We start from the raw sequence: 14,381 nt of genomic DNA on the forward strand, positions 1-14,381 counted from the left end.
GCTATTAGCAGCAGGAGAGGCCAGAAAGTCTTCCTGCCAACGGTCGAGTCCAGAGAGACTGAAGGCAGCAGCGGAACCTCCAGCACCATCAGGATCCGTCGCGACCGGTAAACACTCCCGGCTTGGACCCCCCCCCCAGCAACCGCCATGTTTGAATGTACACAAGGATGGCGGAACTCCCATGCCCAATGCTGGCCACGAGGCACCAGCAGGCAGGCTTGCCAACTCTCTCCCTGCTCCTGCTCTTATGCTTTTAGAGGAAACCTGGCATATTCAAATTAAACCGATGAAGATTTCCCCATCTCTTCATTTTCATTGCAGCAAAAGCTTCATCTGCTTAATTTTGGACTGTCAAGCTCTTTTTCAAGGCACAGGAGCCAGGCTAGCAAAAAGGTTGGCAACCCTGCAGGATAAAGACGGAAGTCCATCCCTGATCACACATGGAAGGGGACAACAGTGATGTGAATTCGGTTCGTCCCTGGGTCCGCCTTTTAGCCAATCAAACAGACACAGTGGGAATCTCTTTTGAGGCGTTTATTGCAGATTAGCAGTGGGCTTTGGCTCTGCACTGAATACAAATTGGTTATAGGTGCATCTTACATTTATAAAAACAATCTGAATGATGCTGACACCCTAGACATAGTATACGTGGCAATAAAATGGTGGGTTAAGTATCTAGTACGTATGCGAATGATTCATTGTTCATCTGGTGATTACTCCTTATTTGGTTACATCCTGTTTTCTTAATTGTCGGCAAAGAACAGTGAGAATCCTGTGAGAACCAAGTTTCCTCAGATACAATTTAGTGGAGAGAGATAACGATGTTGATCATGATAGGCCGTGATGACCCTGAGCTGGGCTGGGGTTACTTTAAGTCAGACTGAGGTTTTCTAAGTAAAATGGAGTTACTTTGGTTTTCTAAAAGACATCAATTCCCCCCTGAAACACTGGATCATCCTGAACCTTCAGGATATATGGGCTTGTAAAGGTACAGCTGTATGTATGGGTCTTACATTATGGCAAGGTTGAAAGGTTCTCATAAACATTTGGATTCAAGCTAGAATGCATTATAAGCAGCAACATGTGATTATCAATAAAAGGGAAATACATACTATAATTAGAATTATCTTCTTTGCCCATAAATCAATAGGCTCTCCATATGAGTTAAATGAAAGTCCTAACTGTTTGGAAATATTAATAATAGCTCTTTCTAACACATAAACTTTTAATCTTGGAAATATAGTTCTGTGTTTTGTGTAGCTAAAGGATTTGGGACATATAGGTGCTGAATGGGCTGTACATATGGCAATAAAACTAGATACATTGCATATAATATCCTAGAGCTACAAACATAATTAGTATAATTCTGATTTGATATAGATAAAAAGTTTTACACATAGCAGCAAGGTGTACATATAAAGATCATACAACTTATAGCAAGCAACATTGTTTTAACCCATCTTTATCCCAAATAAGGTATCAATAACAGTCTTGCATTGTGGAACCAGGTGCTTCTAGTGATTAATGGATTATCAGCTTGTGGACAGCGATAGCAATGACAAGTCACGTACAATCACATTGCTTAAATACAAGTGTCTATAAAATTAGCAGGTCAAGCTTGGGCTAGCTTAATGTCTTAGAGCACAAACTTGGGGATAGGTGCAGACTTGCAGGTAAATGCTCTGGGAAATGACCGGAGAGCAAGCATGTGAGGTCCATGTCCTTACAGCACAGGAGATAGCATGGTTTTCAACATAATGATAGCACATAGTCACTACAAGAAAGTAATATAAGAAAGTGGTGTAAATCATCAACTCCCACCACTCTTAGTGTCCTCTAGAGTCTGTCATGGCCAAAAAGGAAGCCATGGAGAGCTTTAGAATTAAAATTAAAAAAACCCTAAGAGTCCTTGGTAAAAAAAATATTTTAGTCCTTCAGTTGAGAACCAAATGCTCTTGTACAACGTTGCAGGATTTTGGCTATCCTGGATGTTCTCTGATCCGTGTTGTTTTGGCTTGTTTGGATAGTGTCCATAGACAAGCTCGAATGTTCATGTGTTTGGGAGCCTTGATTCCCCCCCCCCCCCCCGTGGGCAATCTGAAATAGTCTCTTTGGCAGAATTTGAAATAGTGTCTTTGGCAAGGTATCTTACCCAGGTAGGATGGTTCCAGGGCTTTACAGCTTGGGGAGATGCTGTTGCATGTATGACTCCAGAGAAAAGTGACAGTCTCCAGGCATTTGTTGTCTATCCCTCTCCTATAGCACTTAGGAGCAGGAAGATGAACTTTGCATTAGGCCCTCTTCTTCGAACACAGGACAGGGTAGCAGATGGACGTTCTGTCACCATTGGGTTGGATTGGAAATGCAGATAGGGACTGCCCCCGGGTAGCTGCTGCTGATGATGGTTAGCTTTCCTGGGTCAGTGTTGATGTCCTCTGGAGACTCCCTTGGGATCACGTTCTGGCGACGGATCCAGGTATTCCTTCATTCTGGAGAGGACCAATCCTTCTTGGAAAGACAATTCAAGGCACTGCTGGTTGCAAACCTGTTTACTTGAGAGAAAGACAGGCAAGTGAGTTGCCAATTCCCTCCCCCCTCATGTAGGGACAGCGTCCTGAGACGCTGTCTGGGTGCCAACCATCAGCCAACCATCTGGGTGCCATCCATCAGCACAAAAGGAAAAGTTAAGTTTTCAAGGCAAATAATACAAAGGATGGATAAAACCTGAGGCTATTTTCAATTTGGTCTTTTGGCATTTTTTCTTTTGTTCCTATGTTCATGGAGCCGCTCTGGGAAGAGCATCTGAAGGTTCCAAGTTCCCTCCTTGGCTTCCCCAAGATAGGGCTGAGAGAGATTCCTGTCTGCAGCCCTGGAGAAGCCGCTGCCAGCCTGTAAAGACAATACTGAGCTAGATAGATCAGTGGTCTGACTCAGTATATGGCAGCTTCCTAGGTTCCTAGGTTCAAATGATCTGGCTGCTCACAGTTACAGTGGCAATTTTCTGCACAAGGAAACACCGTCCCCATGATGGCCAGCACTTCTGTAATCAGCAGCATGTATGACCCCCTGAATATAAATATTTGTAGTAGTTGTAGTAGCAGCAGCAGCAGTATAGTATAGAAATGTGCTTAAATAAATAAATAAATATGTATGTAATATTTCTATTAAACATATGAAAATAACAAAATATGAAATATGAGATAGATAGATAGATAGATAGATAGATAGATAGATAGATAGATAGATAGAATTAGTTTGTGAGGAGATACAGTGATGAGGAAGCCACTTAATTGTGCAGCAGAGAAATGACTTGATTATCAAGCCAGAGGTTGGCGGTTCAAATCCCCGCAGGTATGTTTTCCCAATATAGGAAGATGCTGAAAGGCATCATCTCATGCTTCAGAAGAGGCAATGGTCAACCCTTCCTGTATTCTACCCAAGACAACCACAGGGCTCTGTGGTCACCGGGAGTCAAAACCGACATCATGGCACACTTTGCCTTTACAGTGATGAGGACAAGTTTCCAGAGGATAGACAGCAGGGGTGTGAGAACTAGCTGGGTTCAAGCCGGTTTGGCTTGACAGGTCCAGGGTCAAACTTGGCTGGTCTTGTGTGTTCAAATGGGCACAAAATGGCCAGGATGGTTCCACTCAAATCCAGTTCAAATTTGAACCAAGCCTGCATAACTCGTTTTGTGTACATCCCTAGTAGAAAGTTTGAAAACAACTGAGCTAAACCAAAATAATCTCAAAAACATGTCATGATGTGCAGCGGCCCTCTCCACCCCCAACACAGGACCTCCAGTGACTGTTGCTGGTGTCTATCTTAGGTTTCTTTTTAGATTGTGAGCCCTCTAGGGACAGGGATCCATCTTATTTATTTGTTATTTCTCTGTGTAAAGCTGGACTTGGAAGAAGCAAGATAGAAAAAGTATTGACGCTGCTGGAGAAGACTTTGCTGCTGGAGAAGACTTTTGAAGATACCATGGACAGCCAGGAAAACAAACAAATGGATTATAGAACAAATCAATCCAAAATTTTCACTCAAGGCAGAAATGACCAGGCTTCAACTATCATACTTGGGACCCAGCTCCCTTGAGAAGTCTATAATGCTGGGAAAAGTTGAAGGACAGAGAAAACGAGGAGGACCAGCAGCAAAGTGGATGGACTCAATTACGGCTGCAATGAACGCACCACTGAATGACATTAAAGGCCAGGTTGAAGACAGATCATCTTGGAGAGAATCCATCTATGTGGTCGCTAAGAGTTGACACCAACTTGACGGTACTTAGTCAATCAATCAAGAGAAAAATGACATTGAGGACAGATTATGGGGAGGTAAGGCATAGACAGGAGATGATTCAGCACTTGAATCAGATTCCCTCCTCCTAGTTCTTACGTGACTGTGTGAGAGTGAGAGCTGCATGTAGAGAGACTGCTCTGCCACTGCCATGTCTAGCTTGGCTCCAGTCAGACCATTGGTCCAGCTAGCCCAGAACTCCCTGCTCTGACAGGCAGCAGCTCTCCAAGATCCCAGGGGATGGGGCCATAGCTCAGTGCTAGAGTATATGCAGAAGGTCCCAAGTTCTGTCCCTGGCAGCATCTCCAGAGAGAGCTCAGAAAGACTCCTGCCTGCAACCTTGAAATGTTTTAGCTGGATTTCACTGAGCAGAATGATTAACTGCACTTCACTGAGCAGGTGTGAATGGGTAGAAGGCCAAAGTCTGTCATTCTCCTGGGACAATTAATTACCTGGGATTATCAGCAGGTAGCCATGCCCATGACATTTCTGGCTGATTCCGGCAGTTAAAGGCATGGGGAAAGGGAAGAACAAAGACTCATAAAGTCCCCATTCCTCCTGCTCACCTTGACCCTCTAGATTCTTTTTAATAAATACATGTCTGTGGATTTCAGCCTTTTGCCTTCCACCAAAGTCTAGGAAATGTTTTTTAAAAGAACACATTACATCATGAACACATTACAACCAAATCCAGTCCAGCTACATCCATGCAGTTTCCAGGCCTCCCGACTTTGTGATGTTTACCTCCTGGCAACTTTGAGCCGTGTTACTTCCTTAATTCATTCTCTTGTGGCCGTTTCGAGGAACTGTGGGCGTCACTGGCCATCTAATTGCACTAACATTTCTCCCGGGGGAGGAACAGCGGAACAGGTGCTGGAGGCGAATGGTTTGGTCGAAACCAGACTCAGCTGGAAATCTTGGCATTTCCCTGGGCCTCTTTTGGCCTTGGGGGACTATTGATGGCTCTGCTTATATGCAAACGTCCGTCTACAGTTCCAGAAGTGAAACACGGCAGGGGGAGAGAGGAAAGTAGATCTGGTGGAGAACATGAAGAGATGTGCGTACTCCCGTCAGTGACGGAGACCCTGTTGCTGGCTGTACCGGTGACTGAGTACTCCCATTGAAATGAAGAGAACAAGTCAACTTGTCCCATTCATTTCCATAAGACTGCTTAGAGTCAGCCGCAGAGGGAGGCCAGCGGTGACCCAGGTGCTGCCCCCACCGTGGCCCCCTCCAGCCCAACCCCCTGCGTCTGATGTCAGATGCAGGCGTGTAGTTTTGCTCCCCAACAGGCCCACGTGGCCCTGTTTAGGAGCTCAGTTGGCCAGCGCTGCGTTCACCTTCAAAAGTCAGGGGGAGCTGCTCTGGCCGCACTGCAAAGGTAGTGCTGGCCAATTTCGCTCCCAAACGGGGCCACAGGGCCCCATTTGGGAGCAAAATCACACACACACCCGTATCAGACAACTTAATCTGGATTTAAGCCAGTCAGTGACTGGAGTAGCCCATCTCATAGCTGCTGCACTTAATTGTGTGTGTGTATACACATATATACACAAAAACACAAATTTAAGTGGTACAGAGACTCTTGCAGTCACTGGTTCACATCCACACTAAGTTACTCATAAGCAGCCTGATTGAAATTCATGGGACAAGTGCAATTTTCTGAAGCCTGTCGCTTAGGCTGAGGAGGAGGGATACGCTGAGCTTCAGCACATAGCCAGCCAATCAGCAGCGGAGGGGGAGGGTCTTCACGCTGCTCCCTCCCCTTCTGCAGCAGACACAGCACTGAGGACACATCAGCTTCAAGCCGGCAATCCTGAGAAGGAGAACAAAGAGCACAGCTGCAGTGTGGGGGCAGGAGGGTTCTGAGCCCCCCCTCGATAGGATTTATTGATTTATTTGTTTGTTTATTTACATAGACAGGTGTTATTGACTGGTTTGTTTTATCCAGACATCGAGTCCTTCCCAAGGACCTGCGATGGCTGAATTTTATTGTCAATGTTGTTGCTGTTGTTATAGATATCGGCGCAGAATATAGGCTGTTCCCAGTAAAGTTGCTTTTTGTAATTGGCTGATGGTGATTTCTGTGGCCCCTATGGTGTTGAGGTGCTCTTCAAAGTCTTTTAGAACTGCAACCAGGGCGCCAATTACCTCTGGGATTATTTTGGTCTTTTTCTGCCACAGCCTTTCAATTTCAGTTTGTAGATCTTTGTATTTTATTATTTTTTCTATTTCTTTTTCTTCTATTCTGCTATCCCCTGGTATGGCTATGTCGATTATTTTGACTTGTTTTTCTTTCTTCTCCACTACAGTTATATCTGTTGTATTGTGTGGCAGATGTTTGTCTGTTTGTAGTCGGAAGTCCCATAATATTTTTGCATCTTCTTTTTCTTCAACTTTTTCAATTTTATGGTCCCACCAATGTTTGGCTACAGGTAGCTTGTATTTTTTGCAGATGTTCCAGTGTATCATCCCTGCTACCTTGTCATGCCTTTGTTTGTAGTCAGTCTGTGCAATCTTTTTACAAAAACAACAACAACAACAACAACAACTATTATTATTATTATTATTATTATTATTATTATTATTATTATTATTTGCATTTATATCCCGCTCTTCCTCCAAGGAGCCCAAAGCAGTGTACTACATACACAAGTTTCTCTTCACAACATCCCTGTGAAGTAGGTTAGGCTGAGAGAGAAGCGACTGGCCCAGAGTCACCCAGCTTGTATCATGGCTGAATGGGGATTTGAACTCGAGTCTCCCTGGTCCTAGTCCAGCACTCTAACCACTACACCACGCTGGCTGTTCTGATAGCCTTTGAAGTACCCCTAGGGGTACTTGTACCCCCTGTTGGGAACCCCAATCTATCTCAACATTGTCTGTTCTGTCTGGCAGTGGCACTCCAGAGTTTCAGGCAAGAGTTTCCCCCAGCTTTCCCTGTAGATGCCAGGGATTGAACCTGGGACCTTCAGCATCTTTAAGCAGATACTCTACCACTGAAATACAGCCCCATCCCTAACACAGTCCAAGGGACAATAAAATGCTCCTTTAGGGAATAATGTTTGAAAACTGCATGCAGAAGGTTCCACATTCCCTCCCTGGCAGCATCTCCAAGACAGGACAAGATTATTATCATTTTTTTTTTAGGACAAGATTTTAGGGCTGAGAGAAACCCTTGCCTGAAACCTTGGAAAAGCTGCTGCCAGTCTGTGTAGACAATACTGAGCTAGATGGACCAAGGGCCTGACTCAATATAGAGCAGCTTCCGATGTTCCTAAGTTCCTATATTCACAGTCAAGTCCTAAGTGTTTTGAAACGGAGGGGGGAAATGTTTAAAACTGAACACCTGGACATTTTTGATGAAACTGTGAGTCTGGATTTGCTTAAAATGGCAAGAGGGTGGTGGACAGTAGGAAGGCAGGAAGGCAGTCTAAATAAATATCATAGGATTTGTCTTACACATAGTCTTACACAATGCTTGCTTGTGGTAAAACTTGTTTTTGTTTTTTAAAAAGCATGTGGTTTCTGCATAGAATAATCATGAATGAGCTTTTCTCCCCCCCCCCCCAGAACGAGAACATTGATGCGCTCCAGAGGATGATCAGGGCTTTGCTGGAGGAGGCCCCCTCTGTCTGGAACTGAATCAGCATCTTGAAGGTAAGAGCAATGAAAGCCCCATTCAGACAGTTGGTAATACATGTGTGCAGGTTTCTGAACATTGGTACGTGATTCTATGTGCATGACTGGAGTTGCTTCGTTTTAAAAGTGAACCTGGGCACGGGCCCCTCACAGGCCTGGTCCAGCTAGGAAGTGTCATGCAGTGCCTGAAAACAGGACTGCCTAATGGTTACATGGCTTCCATTCACCCCTGAGCTCGTTCATGGTTCTTCTCTGCAACTTTGCCAGCTCTAACATAATCTGGCTGAGCTGGGCTGACCAGAACTGCACCCCATATGTCAAAGGTCTCTGCCCCAAAGCGTTGGGGCAGCTGTCTCGACCCAATTCCTCAGCCAGAAGGAGGACGGTGCACCACCTGGAAGCCTATTGGGCTACCTGTATTGCTGCCCTCCTTCTGTTCTGCACTCCTTCACTGCCCCATTGGCCCCCTCTCCTGCCAATGTCTGCTTAAGGGTCGCTTTCTCACTTTCTCCCTGCTCTCTTCTAGGCTGCGAAGAGTCTGCCGTTGCTGCAGGCGGCTGTTTAAGACCTCCCCCGCCAGTGACTCCGCCAAGGGCAAGCCCCCCAGAGGGAGGTTCTTTAAACGGAAACACCGCGTTGAGCCTACTCCAGCACCACCTCCAACTCCCACAGGGGGCTCCCCGGCAGTATCCAGAGTCACCATCGATGAGGAGGTGCCCCAGGTTGGGACTGGGGCTGACTCTTTGGGGAAGGTGAGAGAGCTAGTGCTTGGGAACCTGGCAGACTTGTGGGTCCGAATGAAAAGGCCTTTGGTGAGCAGTCGCTTCCCTTTGGGAGATGCTAATCTCTCATTATTCATATAGGCTGGCTGACTTGGGCTGTAACCTAGAACTGGTAGCCTGCCTTAATTCCAAGAAAGGGAATCCCCGTTTTTAAATTCCAAATGGGAATCAAACTCCTTAAACCCACCCACCGCCGACTCTTCTTCCCTTCCAGATCTGACAACTGGAGTGGAGAAAATGGAAAGAGCTGAGGTAGGGATCCATTCAGAAAAGGGCTTTCCTCCCTAGAGCCCAGGACATTTCTCTGAGAGGCATTTGCCCCATACGGGATCTGGAAGCACCCACTCTCTGCTCTGATCCCTTTCCCACTTCTGCATTCTCCCTGAGAGGCAGAAGCCGAATATTCCATGGAGGGGGTGGGGTCCCCAGAAAGGACCTGAGAGCAGCCCACCAAGTAAGGGTGCCCGCTAAATTTCCAGGAAGGCACGGAGAGTCCTTCATCTCTAACAGCTCAATGCTTCTAATATTCAGGTCATCCTCTGCTGGGCTGAATTCTTGACGTCCGTTATTGACGGTATTAAGGATGCCAAGTCCTGTGAAAGTGAGATGCTGTCGTGTGAAAAAGACAAGGCTGTGGACGCCGTACTGGAGAGTGAGATGTGGCAGAGAATGGAAGAGGATGACCAAGCGCAGGCTCAGTCAAAACCTGACTGCCAAAGGTGTGTGTTTGAGGCTGGTGCTATTCCAATGAAGTCCATGGGTACTGACCAACTCTCTTCTGCTCTTTGATCTCTGCCAGGAAATTATGGAGGACTGTCTGTGGCAGGACTCCCAAGTGGGCACGTCTCAAACTCTCAACCCCTCTCACAGGGGTAAAAATGGTTCTTGCAGGCAAAGACCTTGCAGCAAAACTGTGAGGTCTGGAAGCCATGCTTGCCTTCTGCTTGGGGAACCCCAAGGCAAAAAGTGACCCATTAGACCCTCCTCCATTTGTTCAATATGTAGAAGTCCCTCCTTACCTAAATCAATTAACATCAGAATATTACGTCTCTTCTCTTCTGCTCTCCTCTCCTCTCTTCTCTTCTCCTCTCTTCTCTTCTCTTCAGATGGCCTTGTCTTCAAGGACTTCCATGAAAAGGAGGAGTTTGTCTGATCGCCCATTTGCTTCCTTTTCTTTTTAATGCTCCTAAAGCTAGGAGAATAGCTGCCTGGAAGTATTATATGTTTTTAAAAATACATATCATACCATATCATATCATATTACATGATTGATCTCAACAATGACTTTGAAATGGTTCTGTATTGTATTTTGTATTTCCTTCACCCCTCCCCCCTTTTCGATCTGTTATGATTTAATTTTTTGTTTGTTTTATCTGAATAAGTACAGTTTATTGTTCTTATTCTTATTTGCATTCTTATTCTTACTATTAGTGAAACTGCTATATATCTTGAATTTCTGCCCAGACATTTACGAAGCGACATAACAGCTGGGGGAAGCACCGTGCCTTGCAGAGGTGCACCAGGCAGAAATTCATCTGGGGCATCTCTAGGAAGTGGATTGGGGAAGCTGCAATTCTGGAATGTCTGCCTAGACACATCCCTCCCCAGCCCAATGTCCAGCTGAGAGATCAAGGCAAAGTGTGGCTGCATGGAGCCTCTTTTGGAAAGCCACCATACCCTCCCAGACTGTACAAAGTCTTGACAGCTTCTATGGTGCAGAATTTAACATGGCCACCTTGGCTTGGAATTTCCGTGCTTTTTAGAGTAGAACTGGAAATGGAAAGCATCTCAACTCTCATCTGAAAGAAGAGGTTTTTGGATGACTGGAGAACATTGAAGCCCTATTGAGTTGCTATATCTGAACCTTTTCTGATCAGATCCGCTTAAAGTTAAAAGACGAGGCCACCTGAAAAGATGACACTACTTCCAAATGACAGTCAGGAGAGCGCTGAGGACTAATGTAGAGAACGAAGGACCTAGTTTAGGGCCTTCTTATGTGGACCAGCTCAGTCTTTCTCCTATTCCAGTTGGACGACTACAAACATGATTAATCTCCCCAAAGGGAAGAACTTTCACAGCTCTTCCTTTTTAATGAAACTCTTACCTTCAGCATCATTGATCTCAACTAGAAATTAAAATGTCTTACTCCCTGAAGCGTATCACACCATCCATAGATGGCAGAAGTAAGATTAAAGTAGCAATCCTAAACATAGCTGCTTGGAAGTAAATCCCTTTGAAATCAATAGGGCTTACGTTGAGTAAGCATACTTCAGTTCAGGGCTGTAAGATCCGAAACATTCCAATTCACAGACTAGCCCAGTGGAGCAGAACTAATCAATGATTCTATTGACAGGCTTTTGATCTTGCTTGATTTTGGGCTGTGTTGCGTGGAATCCGATCGAATCATTTGGAAGTCTTGTATATTATTGCATAAGTCTATATACACTGACGTAATGAGGAGGTTTGGAGAGAAGAGTTTGCAGAGGAGCTCTGTACTGACAGCAGTGCTGGATGATAGTCTTGACATAGCATCTTTTATTGTACACACCATTTTCGTTGTGAGATTAATCTGCACATAACTGGGTGAGTCATGATAGCTGCTGTTTCACCAGTGGGCAGGCAGGATCACAGTGTGACTTGCTCAAGACCACCCGTGAGTTTATGGCTGAGCACCGATGTCAGCCGGGGTCCAGATCGAGACTGCTGCCCCACCCCACCCCACCCCACCCCCATTACATTTATACCCCACTCTTCCTCCCTGAGGGTAGAGTTCTCCATGTTATCCTTGCAACAGCCTTCTGAGGTAGGCTAGGCGGAGAATAGTGACTGGCCCACGGCCACCCAGTGTGTTTCATGGCTGAAAGAGAATCTGAACCCAGGAGAGGTGGCTAAGTCATGCATTATGAGAGGCTGTCTCCACAGGAGCACCAATGGCAATAGGGATGGATTTGGGGCTTGATCCTGCTCTCAGTTTACAATCCTGCTGGAGGCTCAGCACTTGATTAGACAAGAGGACATCTGGAACTTGGTGATGCGAGCACCAAGCCCTCTTTCTTTCATGCCAAGACATTGAACAGCTGGCACCAGACCTTTATGACCAATTCAGGTTTTCTGTTAGGCGACTCCAGAACAGCATTCCTTCCGTGACTGGCACTAGCTTCTCCCTTGTGCTTCTTTTTAGATTGCCAGCTCTTTCGGGGACAGGGGGCCACTTTCTTCTCCTTTTTGTATGTAAACCACTTTGAGAACAGTTGCGTTGAAACATGAGATATAAATAAGAGAAGTAGTTGTTTGCTTCGGTATTCCATTTCTCAACATCCTTCCTTCACAGAGGGGGAAAGTGCCAGTTGGACTTCCAAGGAGACCCTGACCTGGATGAAGCTGGCTCACTTTTGAACAATATCGTGGCTTGAGTTGCCCTCCGAACAACTTGAGTTGCCCCCCGTAACGTCACGGGCTTGCGACGATCTCTAAACTGCACAGGCGTGCAGTTCATTTGCTTCAAGACACCATCCCTCCCCCCTCGCTGCCACCCCTCAGCCACCATTAGAGTCTTTGGTTTGGTTTTTTAATGGAACTTTGGTGGGGTGGGCCCCCCAAAGGAAGTTTTGGGGAGCCTCGCATGGTGGTGGGGCTCGTGGCTGGGCGGTCCGGATGCCCAAATTACCTTGGTGTGTCGCTAGAAGGATCTGCTCTGCTGCTAACACCAGACATGGATCTCCTGACCAATGACCCATTTAACCACTGCCACCAAGTAGACTTGTGTGTTCTAGACTGAATCTACCGCAATGGCCTTCCAACCTTCCGTTGCAAAAGCAAACTTCTTTCAAGGTAGTAAAGCCTATAGCCGTGGGGTGGAGTCCACAGAAGCTAGAATTTTCCTTTTGCTATTACAAGAAATCTGACTTTGTGATTAGTTCACTTCAAGGTTGTTTCACACGTTCAGTACAAAACAACAACAACAGTAACTAACAGAGCAAAAGGAACAGACAAAATGTGATCAAAAACGCATCCAAGATAGATACGTAGATCTCTGTCTTAACATGTGGTTATGAAATGTCTTGGTTTGATGTCCGGTCACAACATAGCTATGCATCTTATTGATCTTATTAGCAAAGAGCCAAAAGGAAGCTACCCACACCAGTTACGGAGTAGAGTGCAGAGTTGAGTTGTTGCCATTATGTGAAGAACACACATGGAGATTGTTGTACAATCTAAACGAAAAAGATGTATTGGTGAAGTACATTTAGAGAGGAAAAACCCAGTCCTATCTATCAGCTACATAATGAATAGGAAGGGAGGGAGAGATGTTTCCATCTACTCTCTCAGAGGAAAGGAAGAGGACTGACTCTTGACTGGGAATAGCTGAGGAGTCGAGGCAGGGGCCATAGAGGAGAGGCAAGCAGGGACAGGTAAGGAGACCCTCACTAACTACCTCCACGCCCAATACCCCAAGTGGTCATTAGGAGAGCTGGTGAAAAAGGTCGATGCACTGGAACTCCATCTCCAACTCTAAGAGTAGTACCTTCTTTACAGTAAGTGCAATTTCTGACCTAATTCCAAAGGAGCATGGAAGTCTCTTGTGCAGAGTTCTCTCTCTCTCTCTCTCTCTCTCTCTCTCTCTCTCTCTCTCTCTCCATCATAGTTTACCCTGTAGCAGAGGCCTGTACAGAGCAAGCCAGGCTGCACATGGGATATTTCAAGCTCTTTGATGTGGCTTGTCATGCACAGAAATCACGCTTGATGTGGAAGAGGGGAGTGGACTTCAATGTTCTAATCAAAGAGTTGCATCTGAGCTGGCACAATACAAGTGCCTGTTGCTATTCTCTTAGAATGAGCCAGCCCTATTGGTATCCCAGGTATATTTTGGTGTACTTAAGCTTTGCCCATATATGGCAAAGCTTTTCTGCAAGCAAATCAGAGTGTGAAAAGTCAGACCAGATATTGGTGGTCACCAGGGAGCTGTTGCTGAAAACGGCCTCCAAGGATCTGATCTCCAGCTTGTTGCTAACACTTAGAAGCATTGTGTACATGTGACAATTGAACTGGGATTCTCCATGTCTCCTTCGAATGGGCTTGTGGAGATTGACAATGTGGTTGCTGCATTGTAATTTCACCGAGTACCCATGCGCAAACCCAGTGAAGGTCATTCACTTCAAGGAGGCTGTTGTTGGGCTTTGTGATTATTTAGTAAAGCACCAAGGAAGCTACCAGGCATTGGAGAAGATCCTTTATCTTCTGCTTCTGGTAGAGAAGGAATGCCCCTTCTGGTTGTGGTACAGATTCCTTGGGTTCACGGTCTGGCTCTTGCATCGTGAGACATCTTGCCTCTTTCACCTGGATCTCTGGCAAAAGTCCTGGCACATCATCCCTAGTTGGCCCTTGTCTCTCATCAAAAGACACCACATTGCAGATCCTGACCTCTCCATTTGTAGGATCAAGGGTTCTCTATCCCTTTTGGCCATGCGGATATCTAACCAAGACTCCCAGTTCACAGTTGCGATTGAGTTGGGTTCTCCTGGCCTTTGGGACGTATGCATAAGCTCTATATCCAAACATTTTGACATGCTTTAGAGAGGGTTTGTGCCCAAGCCATCATTCAGATGGTGTCTTGTCTATTGCTTTGGCTGGCAATCTGAGTGGCAAGGACTTAGGAAC

This window comes from Hemicordylus capensis, chromosome 7 (assembly GCF_027244095.1).
Source record: "Hemicordylus capensis ecotype Gifberg chromosome 7, rHemCap1.1.pri, whole genome shotgun sequence".
Lineage (NCBI taxonomy): Eukaryota > Metazoa > Chordata > Lepidosauria > Squamata > Cordylidae > Hemicordylus > Hemicordylus capensis.